Source organism: Sus scrofa, chromosome 13 (genome assembly GCF_000003025.6).
Source record: "Sus scrofa isolate TJ Tabasco breed Duroc chromosome 13, Sscrofa11.1, whole genome shotgun sequence".
In the NCBI taxonomy this organism is placed as follows: Eukaryota; Metazoa; Chordata; class Mammalia; order Artiodactyla; family Suidae; genus Sus; species Sus scrofa.
In genome coordinates, this window is record NC_010455.5 from 29582833 (window position 1) to 29595883 (window position 13051).

Consider the following 13051-nt stretch of genomic DNA (forward strand, 5'->3'; position numbering starts at 1 on the left):
CAAAGTGTCAGTTCCACCTTTTAAAATTTACAAGGTTTAGAGTCAGACCACTACACTCTAGTTCAAGGATGACAGTAATTTTAATGCCATTCAAATTTATCATCTTTTGGAGTTCCCATCATGGCTCAGTGGTTAACAAATCCGACTAGGAACCATGAGGTTGCGGGTTTGATCCCTGGCCTTGCTCAGTGGATTAAGAATCCGGCATTGCCATGAGCTGTAGGTGTAGGTTGCAGATGCGGCTCAGATCTGGTGTTGCTGTGGCTGTGGTGTAGGCTGGCAGCTATAGCTCAGCTCCGATTTGACCCCTAGCCTGGGAACATCCATGAGCTGCAGGAGCGGCCCTAGAAATGGCAAAAAGACAAAAAAAATTAAAAATTAAAAAAAAATTATCGTCTTTGGAAGTTCCCATGTGCCGCAGCAGGTTAAGGATCCGGTGTCGACCAGCTGTGGTACAGATTGCAGGCTGAGGCGTGGGTTTAGTCCCTGGCCTGGGAACGTCTACATGCTGCACGTGTGCCCCCCCAAAAAAAATTATCTTTCTACTGCTTGATTTATAAGAGAAGTTCAAAGTCTCCCAACCTCCTCAAGGTCACCCCCTCTGGGCAGCTGCTGCCCCATTTCCATGAGTGATGGCTCACTCAGCGTAGGTACAATGGAGGTAAAAGGCATATTTGTTCATTAGGAGGAATGAGTAGAGAAAATTCAAGAGAGATAGAACAAAGCTGCCTAAGAAGTTATGGAGTGAAGAGTAGAAAAGGCAGTTGGTGGGTTGTAGGTCACTCAGGAAGTTGGTGAAAGTGGTTCCTTTTAAATGGAGTGTGAAATGAAGAAGGAATTCTATCTCCAGGTCACTGCACAAATATTCTAGAATGCCACCTCCTCAGGATACTTCTTAGATACTGCAAAAATGGATGGCTTAGAGCCTTCGGTTTGGATGTCTGTCTGGACTTCTAAATGGAGGGTAGAGGTTTGACAGAAATTTGGCTGGTTCCATGCTCATCTCCAGCACAAAGCACATAATCAGAGAGAATGATGAACTCATGGTCAAGGAAGAAGAAGTTTTGGATTTGGAGATTCCACTTCCATGAGGAAAGGTTTCATTATGGGTGTGCTGGCAGGTGAAACAGTTTGGGAATGCCTCATCTCTGAGCATTAAAAAGGGATTTCTGACTTTATCCAAGCATTGCTGACTAGGAAATATCTATACTAAAGAGATTTTTATTGACTGATATGTTTGGGTTACAAATGTTTTAGTTCAATCTGTTTGCAAAGCACAGAAATAAAAATAGAAGGAAATTCTCCTTTTGGGACTGATCATAAAATCAACTTTTCATGTTCACCTATAAGGATGTAACTCATCATTTTTAAAGCTCCAGTGGAAATTTCTTCCAGGAACAACATATTTCTAATGGAACCTGTTTTAGTTCCTGGAAAATAACAGGTGTATGTCGTGGAATTAATTTGTTCAACATCAAAAAAGAGCCTGAAAGGATGAGTCAGGCTTTGAAGCTCAGCTCTTGATCCATTCTGTCCCATTACCTTAGCATCCTCTCAGCGATTTGAATAGTCCTAAATTGCTCCTTGGAGACGGGCAGACCCTGCTTCCTTTTCTCTAATCTATGGAAGGATAATCGGGATAAAGCATCTACTGGGCTGGAGGCCAACTTTGGGAGAACTTGAGAAAGGCAATGGGAGAAGACCACAAAGGTTTCAACTACCCCGTCTGGCTGAAGGGAAAAGATAAAGTAAGTTAGAACTGGAAAGACCATGACCACCTCAGGGGGCTCAGAGGCTGAATGTGAAGGTAGAAATCTTGGCTGCCTTGGCATCCAATACAGCCCTAGGCTCTGGAACAACACTCATAGTATGTTATGAGACACAAAATCTATCTGTTGGGTGAATGAATGGAGGGTTTGCACAAGCACATTGCTCTATGAGAAACTCCTCAACAATACCCCATTCAGAGCAGGACTGAGGAGATTGAATAGTTGTCACCCCAGGCTTATTTCCTCCCCCTTTTTAGCAGAGAGCTAGCTCAGCCTATCTGAATTAGTCCACATAGAACAGTCTGATGTCAGCGGCTTAGTTTCAGAGGCTTCTTCTTTTGACAAGGGAACTTCCCCACCAGGAAGATTTCAGTGTTTCATAATCGTCCAAATGTTTCCATTTGGCCTATAAATTGAATGGCATTACAGGGGTGTGGTGCTTCTGGAAACTTCCCACATGTGCCCAGTCCAGCTGTGCCAGGCTTGAGCCTTCCTCTGTGTGTGCTCTGTGGCTTCTCTGCTGGTAGTTTCCCTAATAAACATAATTGTGCATTTACGGCTTTAGTGAAGGGTGGTCCCTGCCCCTTGTTGACAAGTGGTCCCATTCAGAACCTCCTAGTTCCAGAAGGCTATCTTGAAGGACAGCTCCTGAGTCTACAGAGGACTTGGGACAAGAAGAGAGAAGGATACAAGGAAGGCAGAGAACAAACAGAGGGAAGAAAAACCCACAAAGGAGAGAGATAGTATAGTTTTCTAGGAGACTCTTGCATAGTGTTTAGAAGAATTCATTCCTGATTTGATACATCTGACTGACAGCCAACCAAAAACATTTAGTTTGACTCATATAGCATGTTAAATCAACTGCGAAAAGGCCCTTAAGCTTCAGGATGAAGCCCGCCTACAATACCGACCTCAGTCATGTCCCCCAGGGTCCGGATCCTAGCAGTTGAACAAATCCCGTCAACCATCAGGGATTTCTACTTTAGGAAGCCTGGCAGCTTTCTCCTTAAGTCTCTGTATTAACCTCCCCTCCTGATCCAAGGCATTAATCCTGGTGGGCAGGATGTATTAGCAACTGCAGGCTCCACTTTCTCCTGCAAGGAGAAAGTCTAGGGATATTCTATCATCCTAACAACCTTGACCTGTGAGCTGAGGCTGCCCCGAATTCCTTCCAGAGCCAAGGTGGTGTCACCAATCACTTCAGCTAAAATCAGGCATGATTTAAATCTGATTTCACACCACCTTTTCTAACTGGATGATTCTCCTTGAGGGAAACATGCCCTCAGGGTGTACATACCCAGTGAGCCGGAAAAAGCAATGGTAGCCTCACTTTGAAGATTCCTCTGCAGTTATCTGAGGGCTCCAGGATCCACTGGTGGTGTTTCCTTAAGCACCAGAAGGTCTCTTATGACAACCCCAAGGTACAAGTCACCTATGGGCCTGATAGGAGGCACACAGGTGTCTGTATCCCAGAGTCATGAAAGGTTAAGTCCTTCCCTTCTGTGAGTTTCCCCAGCACACCTGGATAGGTGTGTGTGGCCTTTGATCTCTTTTAGGGAAATGGAGACCTCTGCCCTACCCCTAAGAATCTTTCTCCTTGGAGTTCCAGCTGTGGTGCAATGGGATTGGCCGTGTCTCTATAGCGCTAGAATGCAGGTTCGATCCTGAGGCTGGCCCAGTGGGTTAAAGAATAAAACATTGCTGAAGCTGCAGCGTAGGTCCAAACTGTGCCTCAGATCTGATCCCTGGCCCAGGAACTCCATATGCCTTGGGTCAGCCAAAAACATGGAGGGGTGAAGAATCTTTCTCCTTAAAGGAGCTGCCGTGAGGACAGAGGAGACTGGCAGGATCAATGTCCTGTCTCACTGATTGACTTTTGGTCTGCTGGTTTCCTGGGGTGGCAGTCTAGGTGCTTTATTGACATTATTTTCATAGACTTTTTAATTCTATACTGTGTTTTCTGATGGATTCTTGGATGAAAGACTCAAGTAAAATACACTGATAGTGTAATTTATAACCAGGATTTTAGGTATACAGTATGTAAGAGACACAAAAGACCTGAAGCAGTATAGGTAGACAGACATAAAGTTAATAAAGTGAGCCTGGCTTATTATGTCAGGTTATGACAGATAACTTTAATGACTAGAATAAACTGACTACTTTAAAGGAAGTTTGTGTTATTTTAAAGAGAGCTTAAATTCAGGGCTTAGGAATGAATTAACAATTTTCCACTGAAATTAAACTTAACTGTGTTTTTAACTTAGGAGAATTTGCCTCAGATGAGGTTTATGCTCTTTTCTTCTCTGATCTTTATAGTGTAAACTTTTTCAAATTTAAAGTATAATGAATATGCATGTATATGTGATCAAAATTTTTAAATTGCTAATATTTTGCCACGTTTTTCTTCACCAATTACTGTTTTGCAAATATTTTTGAAAATAAATTACAGATATTTTGACATTTCATTCCTTAGGCTTCTCTGAAAATTTCTCTGAAAATACATTTTCCATATAACGGACACAAAATTATCAGACCTAACAAAAGCAACAATCATTCCCTAAACTTATCTAATATTCAGTAAAAACATATTTCTCAAGAATAAATTACTCACCTAAGGTGAGGAAACATTGTAATCTGGGAGATAACCCAAAGATATGAATATTTCTATCTCTAAGAATCTTTAATAGTTTCCCTGTGAAAAGAAACAAAATAGCTCTCTTACATATAGGCAATGATAACTGACAGAAGTTTTCACTTTGTCCCCAAAACTTTTAGACAGCATCAACAAAAAATTATAAATTTCACTGCTATTGTCTGAGTGTAGCATCAGGATGGACAATGTGTCCAAAGTTCCCAAAGGGGACTCTTTCTTAGGAATCCATAGAAGCCCCTGAAGTGGAGACACTGTACATCTTTTCTCGTCAGAAGAGAATTTACCTTTCTCAGCTAACAAAGGTTTTTTTTCTCTGTTCTCTAGAATAGCAGGAGGTCAGCAGTTCCTGAAATGTCAAGGTCAACCTGGATATTCTACTAGCCAACATTAACTCTATTATTTATTTACATGTACAAGCACATCACTTTACCCTCCATTTTTTTTTTTTGTCTTTTGTCTTTTGTCTTTTTAGGGCCGCACCCGCAGCATGTGGAGGTTCCCAGGCTAGGGGTCCAATCAGAGCTGTAGCTGCTGGCCTACACCACAGCCACAGCAACGCCAAATCCTTAACCCATGGAGCGAGGCCAGGGATCGAACACACAACCTCATGGTTCCTAGTCGGATTCATTTCCACTGCACCATGACGGGAATTCCAACCCTCCAATTCTTGAGTGAATTTTCCAGCCCATGCGCTGACAGCTAGCACAGCCTACCAGGTGGTCTCCTATTTTAATTTGATCCCCCAAATCTTTAGGCAGCACCAATAGGAGTTAATGCTCACCCTTAAAATGGTCTTTTGCACCGTAACGTGAGGATTTATTCTCCTATCTCCTCTCATATATTTAGAGTTTTATGTTTACCTTTTAGCTATACAATTTATCTGGTATTTATTTTTGTGGAGGTTTGTGGGAGAAGCTACATCCTTTTTAAAGAGAGAGAACCAGGGAGCATGTGGTTACCTGCCCTAAATGATTTGGGTCCATGTGATCAGAGGGCCTAAAGTGTAAGGCTGAACAGGGTTTGGAGCCAAAGTTCCCAGCTTTGGGGAGGCCCTAGGTGATGACAGGGAAATCAATAAGCTGAAGATGGCATAAGCAAGGAAGGGACCGAATCTTGCCTTCCAGCAATCCTATGGGATCTGTGCCATCCAAGGGCCAGTTACAGGACATGCAGGATTAGAGCACACAGAAGCTGAATCAGAGCAAAGAATTTCCTGAAGTTAGAGCTGGCCAGAGAGAAGGAGGTGGAAGAGATGGGGTCTGCCCTGAGCTCACACTGCCCGCCACCTGGAGTGATGGGAGCTGGCAGGGAGTCTCTGCATTAGTGGGAGCAGGACAGATGAAGCCTCGTTAGTTATACTAGCAAAGAGAACTTCATATAAAAGCATTAACCAGTGTCTGTATTTTCTATTGCCGCTACAGCCAATTATCACACATACGGTGCTTCGAACAACACAAGTGCATTCTCTCAATTCCATAGGTTAGAAATCTGACACAGTTCTCAAGGGCTGTGTTTCTTTCTGGAAGCTACCAGAGAGAATCCATTTCTCTGCCTTTTCCAGTTTCTAGGGGTTTTAACATTCCTGTGCTCTCATCCTCCATCTCTTGGGTCATTCCTCTGTGGTCTCATCTCCCTCTGATTCTCAACGTCTAAGGACTCTTGTGATTAAATTGGGCCCATCCAGATAACCCAGGATCAGCTCCCCATCACCAGGTCCTTATAAGGTGGCATATTCACAGCTCTTAGGGATTAGGTCACAGGACCTGGACCGGGGATTAGGACAATCATTCTGCCCACCACACCCAGCAAGTGAAGAGCTAAAGAGGCAAAAAAGGAATGTTCAAAGAGTTTTACAAAGCAGCTTACTCTCCCTAGGGCTGGAAGAAAAAATAGAAGAGGATAAACATACGAAATCACAGAAAAGTTGGAAGATGGGCCCCATGGGGCAGGATCCCAGAACTCAGAGAAAGGGGTGCATCCCTCTGGTGTCAAGAAAAGAACTGCCATCCCTCACAAGGTGGAGGGACCTGACTTTGTGATGCAAAAGCTGTCACTGTGTGCTGGATTTGTGATCCAGTCAGAAGGCTGTCTTAGGGAAAAAAAGCCATATTCCACAGGGCTCTGGCCCTACATGCTCCTATGTCAGATTTCTGGAAGCTCCTCTCCAGGCAATGGTGGTGCTTCAAGCTATCTTTTTTAGGTTAAAGAGGTGCCACTTCAGCCAACCTTGGCCCTTACTGTGTCCTTGAAACTATTCTGTGCTGTTTCATTCAGTGGACATTCCATATAGCCAGGTGGCTGATCCTGCTGCCTGGCTGAGGAAATAGAGGTTTTAGGATGAGAACTACTCCTGAACCTGAAGGATGCTGCCCCTGGGGAAAGGCCAAGGTCAGGACAGTGATGCTGGGACAAGTGCAAAATGGGAGCCCTCCAGGTTCCTCAGCGCATCCATGTAGTGGCAGTAAAGCAGTTTAGAAGACAAGGGTGGGCACAAGGAGATCCTGCTGAATAGCATTGAGAACTTTGTCTAGATACTCATGTTGCAACAGAACAAAAGGTGGGGAAAAAATGCAATTGTAATGTATACATGTAAGGATAACTTGATCCCCTTGCTGTACAGTGGGAAAAGAAAAAAAAAAAAAGAAAAAAGAAAACTAAGCACTGTGAAAAAAAAAAAAAAAAAAAGACAAGGGTGGGGAGTTCCTGTCGTGGCACAATGGAAACGAATCTGACTAGGAACCATGAGGTTGCACGTTCGATCCCTGGCCTCGCTTGGTGGGTTAAGGATCTGGTGTTGCCCCGAGCTGTGATGTAGTTCGCAGACCCAGCTCAGATCCTGCGTTGCTGTGGCTCTGGCCATAGGCCGGTGGCTGTAGCTCCAATTAGACCCCTAGCCTGGGAACTTCCATATGCTGTGGGTGGGGCCCTAAAAAGCAAAATAAATAAATAAATAAAATAGAAGACAAGGGTGGATGGGGAACTAGATCACCACACACCCACTACAGAGGTGTGGACCCAGAAGTGCTTAAAGCAGCCAGCAGGCTGTATACACTGCTCTGGCTCAGGCCAGTTCATCCTAAAGAGCCTTTCAAATGGCAAGCGTGGGATACGCAGGGTCTGAGATAACGGAGCCTGGAGCCTGTGGCAGAAGGAAGTGACACTCAGTGAAGGCGACCCCTGGTGTTTTAGAGGCAGCTGCCTGACAGGGCTCACCCTACCCCAGTTGAGTGCCATTACTGGCTGGTCACTAGGACTTGGTGGACAATGAGAGACTAGCTCCCCTTGTGTTGTTCCTCCCCAGCAAGTCTATGATGAAATAAAGTAGGCCCTGTCCAGCAAGCCCATGTTACTGGATGAAAACGGTATATCTGAGAAAGGAGTAAATCAGCCACCAATGGACTCTTCCACCTGCAGGAAAGGGGGTGGCCCTAGGCGTTGCTGTGTCAGACATGGGGTCTTCAGTGCACAAGGGTCCTGGAGGATGCCTGGGCATGATGTACAGACCAACCAGTTAAATTAAGATGCCCACTGCAGCTGGGCAGTCACAGGAAAAAAAACTAAACTGATATAGAAAGAAAAATTCTGTCCCATGCACAGATATGCAGACAGGTGCTTGTCCTGGAAGACACCCCTTGAACACATCTTATTACGTTTTCACCACCTTGTAACCACTAGTCAATGGGTGGTCAGTGTGCTCTGGCACCTGACAACCAAACAACTGGATGATCGAGTCCCAACCCCTCAGGGACAAACACTGTGGCAGCAGACAGCACAGGATCCATGCCCTCTCTTCATGGGCCAGGTGAATATCCATGGAAAAGGGCCCTATGGCAATGAACATCACTGGAACTGAGAAGCTGACTGATTCCACATCATGCAGGTAAAGTGCAAAGCTGCCTGAATACTGTCATACAGGGCATGGCAATCAAGCCACAGATCAAAGCCTGGCAATGCCAGTACATGAGGTCAAGGGAGCCTCACTAATGTGTCTGACTTACAGCTCCACCAGCAAGGAACCCAGGGGTGCATAGTCCTGGCAAATAGACTGTAGAGACCTCTTACCCCTCTCCCAGGGGTATCACTGGATGTTGACTACAGTGATAACCTTTATGGGTTATGACACAATTCCCACTTGCAGAGCAAAGGCAGCCCATGCTATTCAAGAACTCCTAAATGTGCTGCTACATATATGAACTTCCTGAACACATCCAGTCAAACAAGGACTGGATGGCAGTTATCTGGCGGTTATCTAGCGTTCATGAGACATTTCGTGCACAGTACCTAGACGACAGGTGTCATGAAAAGATGAAGTGGACTCTTAAAAAAAAAGCTGCAAAAGATAAGTGGACCCTAATTGGGGCACTTCCCTAGAAAAGTACCACCCATTTAAATTCAATTAATTATGACGTATTAAGGGGGATGAGAAAAGGCCTACCCTGGCTACAAGAGACCCCCTTTTCCCTCCTGCGCCTTGCTTAAAGAAACCAGGCTCTTATAGAAATGTAGTGTTATAAGATTTTAGAGAATAGTCTAAAGAACACTACAAATATTTAAAATATAGGTATTCTTTTTAAAAAAGAAATCAGGCTGCAGGGCCTGTGGGTAGCAGAGTAGAGCTGGGGGTGGGAGAAGCTAGCCTGGGGCTTCCCTTATAACCTTCTGCCTACACTTGCTAGAGCACGAGTAGGGGGTGACCTCCTAAGGTGGTCCCTTCAGCATATCTACCATGTTTTGCAACACTGCATAGTAATCTATGGATGAATCCAGCCAGAGTTTTAAAAGGCAAGGATTTTTAAAAGAGTAAAGTCCCCATGCTGCAGAGTCAGGTCATACATGTACTAACCATGCAGCCATGAGAGCTCCACTGGTGGGGAAGGAGCAGCTCGGACCCCTGGAGGTCAGAGATGTTGGAGGAAGGGGCTTATCCACGTGACTCTCACCTGCAGGACACCTGACCCAGTCTGTCAACTCAGAAGGCTTTAGCAACCTTGTCCCAGACCATCACCACTGCCTTCAATCTAAGCCCTGGACACTCACTCTTGGGATACTACACTGAGGTCTATGGACTTGGGAGGCAGGATGGCCTCCACCAAAATGACAAAACAAGATTAATTTTCTAGATGCTGATATGATCTTCCTTAGCTTCATCTTACTGCTGGTGCCCTGTGGTCTCCGTCTACTGTGAAAATAAAAACAAACCTCTTTTGTGTGCTTCCTCCAGACCCCAGCTACTGCTCTAAACTGAACTGATTGCTGGATCTCTCACCTCCCTCCCCCCAACCCCCACCACCTGCCCTGCGGATGGGAGGGCAGACCTCAGCCAGGAGCACATGCGAAGATGGCTTTGGGAAACTTGCCCATCTTGAGGCACCTTCTGTGCCTATGAGGGGAGGGGAGGTGGCCCAGACACCTGGGCTCCAGGCTTACCTGGAGTGAGACTGTCTATATTCAGTTCCCATCCCGACCTAGCCGCTCAGTCCTGTTTCTCTGGGAGAAGAATGCATTGTGTTCCTCTTTACCCTGAGGACCTTGGTTACCCGGTTTGTGATTCCTGAGCCTTTAGTTAGGAGGAAACAGAGCCTGATGTGCTGGAGGCATAGGGAAGGCCTGCCTAGGAAAGCCTCCTCCACAAGCCAGAGGCCAAGCTGCTCCTCTTGCCTACTCTTCCCAGAAAGCACTCCAGGTCTCCTCCTCCTACCCAGATGGCAGAACAATAGCACCAGCACAGCAACCTTCCTTACAGACAGCACGCCAGACTCAGGGGAAGGACTTGGCAGAGGTCATGGACAAACAAAGGCCTTAGCAGCCTGGCCCCACCCCTGGTTCTCGCTCATAACAAGACTAAAGGCCAGAACTCACATTTGCACAGCTCTTGACCAAGCCAACCAGGACAGCTCTGACCTGGACTAAGACCCTGGGTCGACTTGAACCCGACCTGGACCCTCACTCTAACCTACCTCATTCTAAACTCTCACCCTTGCTTCAATCCTGACTCCTAAGTGGACTCTGACCCTGACTCTGATCTTAACCCAGTACCCACAGGAGGGCAGTCCTGTCATTCACTGACCCCACAGTAAGCAGCCACCCCTCTGGGCGTGCTGACAGCTGAGGCCATGTGGCCCTCACTCAGAGCCTTGCTTCATTTACATTGCACTGCTCTCACTGCCCCCTCCCCTCACCATTACCCCCTCCAGCCTTCTCTGAGGCTGCAGTGGGCAAGGTGCTGCCCAGGTTGTGCACTGGCTCCCGGCACCCTCAGTAGTGGTCTGAATTAACACATTTGGTCGGAACCCAGGTCCTTCTAAAAATCCACCAGTGCCCACTTTGGATTAGCTGTGGACTCCATTTCTCTAGCTCCCCCTTCTCTCTGCCTAGTAAGCAAGGTAGTCTGCTGGTGCCTTTTGGGGAGAGAAGAGCAAGCCCTTCTCACTTGAAGAGGGCTGGAACCTTGTCTGCCAGGTTCCAGACCATACCCCACACAGGAAGAGGACTGGTGTCCAGGAGGCCCCTGGTGAGGTTCACTGAGAGAGGGAGGCAGCATTTCATGGGGTTACTCTGTGGCCTGTTGCCTTCAGGACACCAGTTCCATCAAACACAACAACGGTGTCCTGGCCATAGCATATTATTTCCTAGAGTAGAAAGTCAATGTCCCGTGGAAGATTATTGCACAGAGATGCCTGCCAGACAAGCAACATCACTGTCAGGTGTAGAAGGGGCCCTGGGCCAGGAGGATCAGGCCCTGGTGCCCAGGCAAGGTCAACTTGAGCCCCAGAGAGAGATAGATAGGGTATCTGTCTTGTTCCTTTCTCCTGAGACTTTGGCATCAACTTCCTGTCTGCTCCTGGCCTGAATTTAACTGGGTCTCCATTTCTCGGTGGGTCCCTACCTGTCCTGGGCACGCCTGAAGGGCTTCTGTTTCCACAGACGCTCCAGGCATTGCCAGCCTTAAATGCAGCTGTGCCCTGGTACCCAGGGCTCTTCAGAGTCTGGCCCATCCTGAGCTGATCTGCTTCCACTCTTGTCTCCCACTGCTATGGATGCCAGTCCAGGGAAAGGCTGTGAGCAGAGTGTCTGGCGAACAGGAGGCAGCAAGCACCCACCTGCCACACACAAGTAATATGATGGGGCCAGAGCTGGGGCCCTGGAGAAGGGCTGGAAGGCAGGGAGGCTCCTGCCTTGGCTTCACAGGAGCCAGGCCTGCGAAGATGGAGCAGCCCAGGACCCAGTGAGCTGGAGGAGGACATTTCTAGGGGACAGAACAAGGAGTAGCAGTTGGAGAGCAGCAGGTGGCAGGGCTGGGTAGGAAGCAGGCGTTGAGAGGTTGCATGCAGCCCTGCATGCAGGGCCAGGGCTGCAGTGGGAGGGAAATGGGCTGTTGCACTGTGTGACCTGGACACATCTGCTCACTGAGAAGTCATTTAATAACTCTCCAAGTCCAGGCCCTCAAGGGAAAAACTGGGGTGACCCTTTTCAGCTTGTCAGAAGGCCATCTGTGGGCTGTCAATGAGCTCTCCCTTGGCCTCTCTCCTCTCTGGCCCTGCCTGGTGATCATGAAGTCCTGATTGAGGCTGATGGTACCACTTCCTCACGATCATCATCCTTGAAAGGAGCATCCTCATTCTGGAGAAGAGATGGGGACCAGAAATATGGAGGGTATCTCGAACTGGGTGCCACCTGGCTGCTTCTGACATCGGCCGGCTCATGGAGGTGCTGGAGTCCCGGCTTGCCAACCCAACTTGTGAAGTGGACACCAGTGTACTCACTGCAGCTGAAGGGACTCCTGCAGCAGCGGAGAGAGGTCATCACTGGGCCGTGGACTCACCTGCCTGCAGGTGGTCATCTCCATCAGCCTCCCTGAGAACCTACATGGCACGTGGTGACTTGGTTCCAAGTACCTCTTCTGTAAATGATGCACTGACTTTGGCTGTCAATTTGTTCCCTGTCTAACGTGAAGGCTCCTGTCTGCTCTACGGCTGTGTTGAAAGGTCTGACCCAGCTGTCCAAGCTGCCCTGGGACTCTCCTGTGACTCTGTCCAGAGGCTCCAGTTCAGGAAGTGTTGGGAAGGCCCAGCGAGAGCATGGATAGAAGGGTCCTGCAGTGAATGTGCACTGATCCTGAGAGAAGCCAGGGAGTGTGTGGGGCTCTCTGGAGTGAGGCTGCAGCACTGCACCAACTGAGGACTGTCTTCGGCCAGGCTGTTGAGACTTGTAAAGGGAGAAGTACTAGCTGATAACCATTGGAGAGGATTAAAATACTGGGGAGCTGCCATAGTCCTGGGGAAGGTGCATGCCCATGGCAACCTGGACATCCTCACTCTTCATCGGTTCCACTCCCATCCAGGGACCTTCATGGGGACACCATAGGAGTGACTGGAAAAACCAGAGCCCAAGACCTTTCCTCATTCAATCTGCCATATTTGGTGGAACCAGCCAAAGAAAGCTCACCTCTGCCCTTTCTCTGGAGGTGACGGCACAGGGAGGCAGCTGGGTCTCTCTGCCCACTGCCTTGCATCATCTCTGAGGGTCCTTCCATCACCCCTGAATACTTGGGGACTCAGCCTTGGGGACTCAGCCTTGGACTCAGGCTTTCTTGGAGCCTTCCTCAGACTTCATCTATGGAAGGCACAAC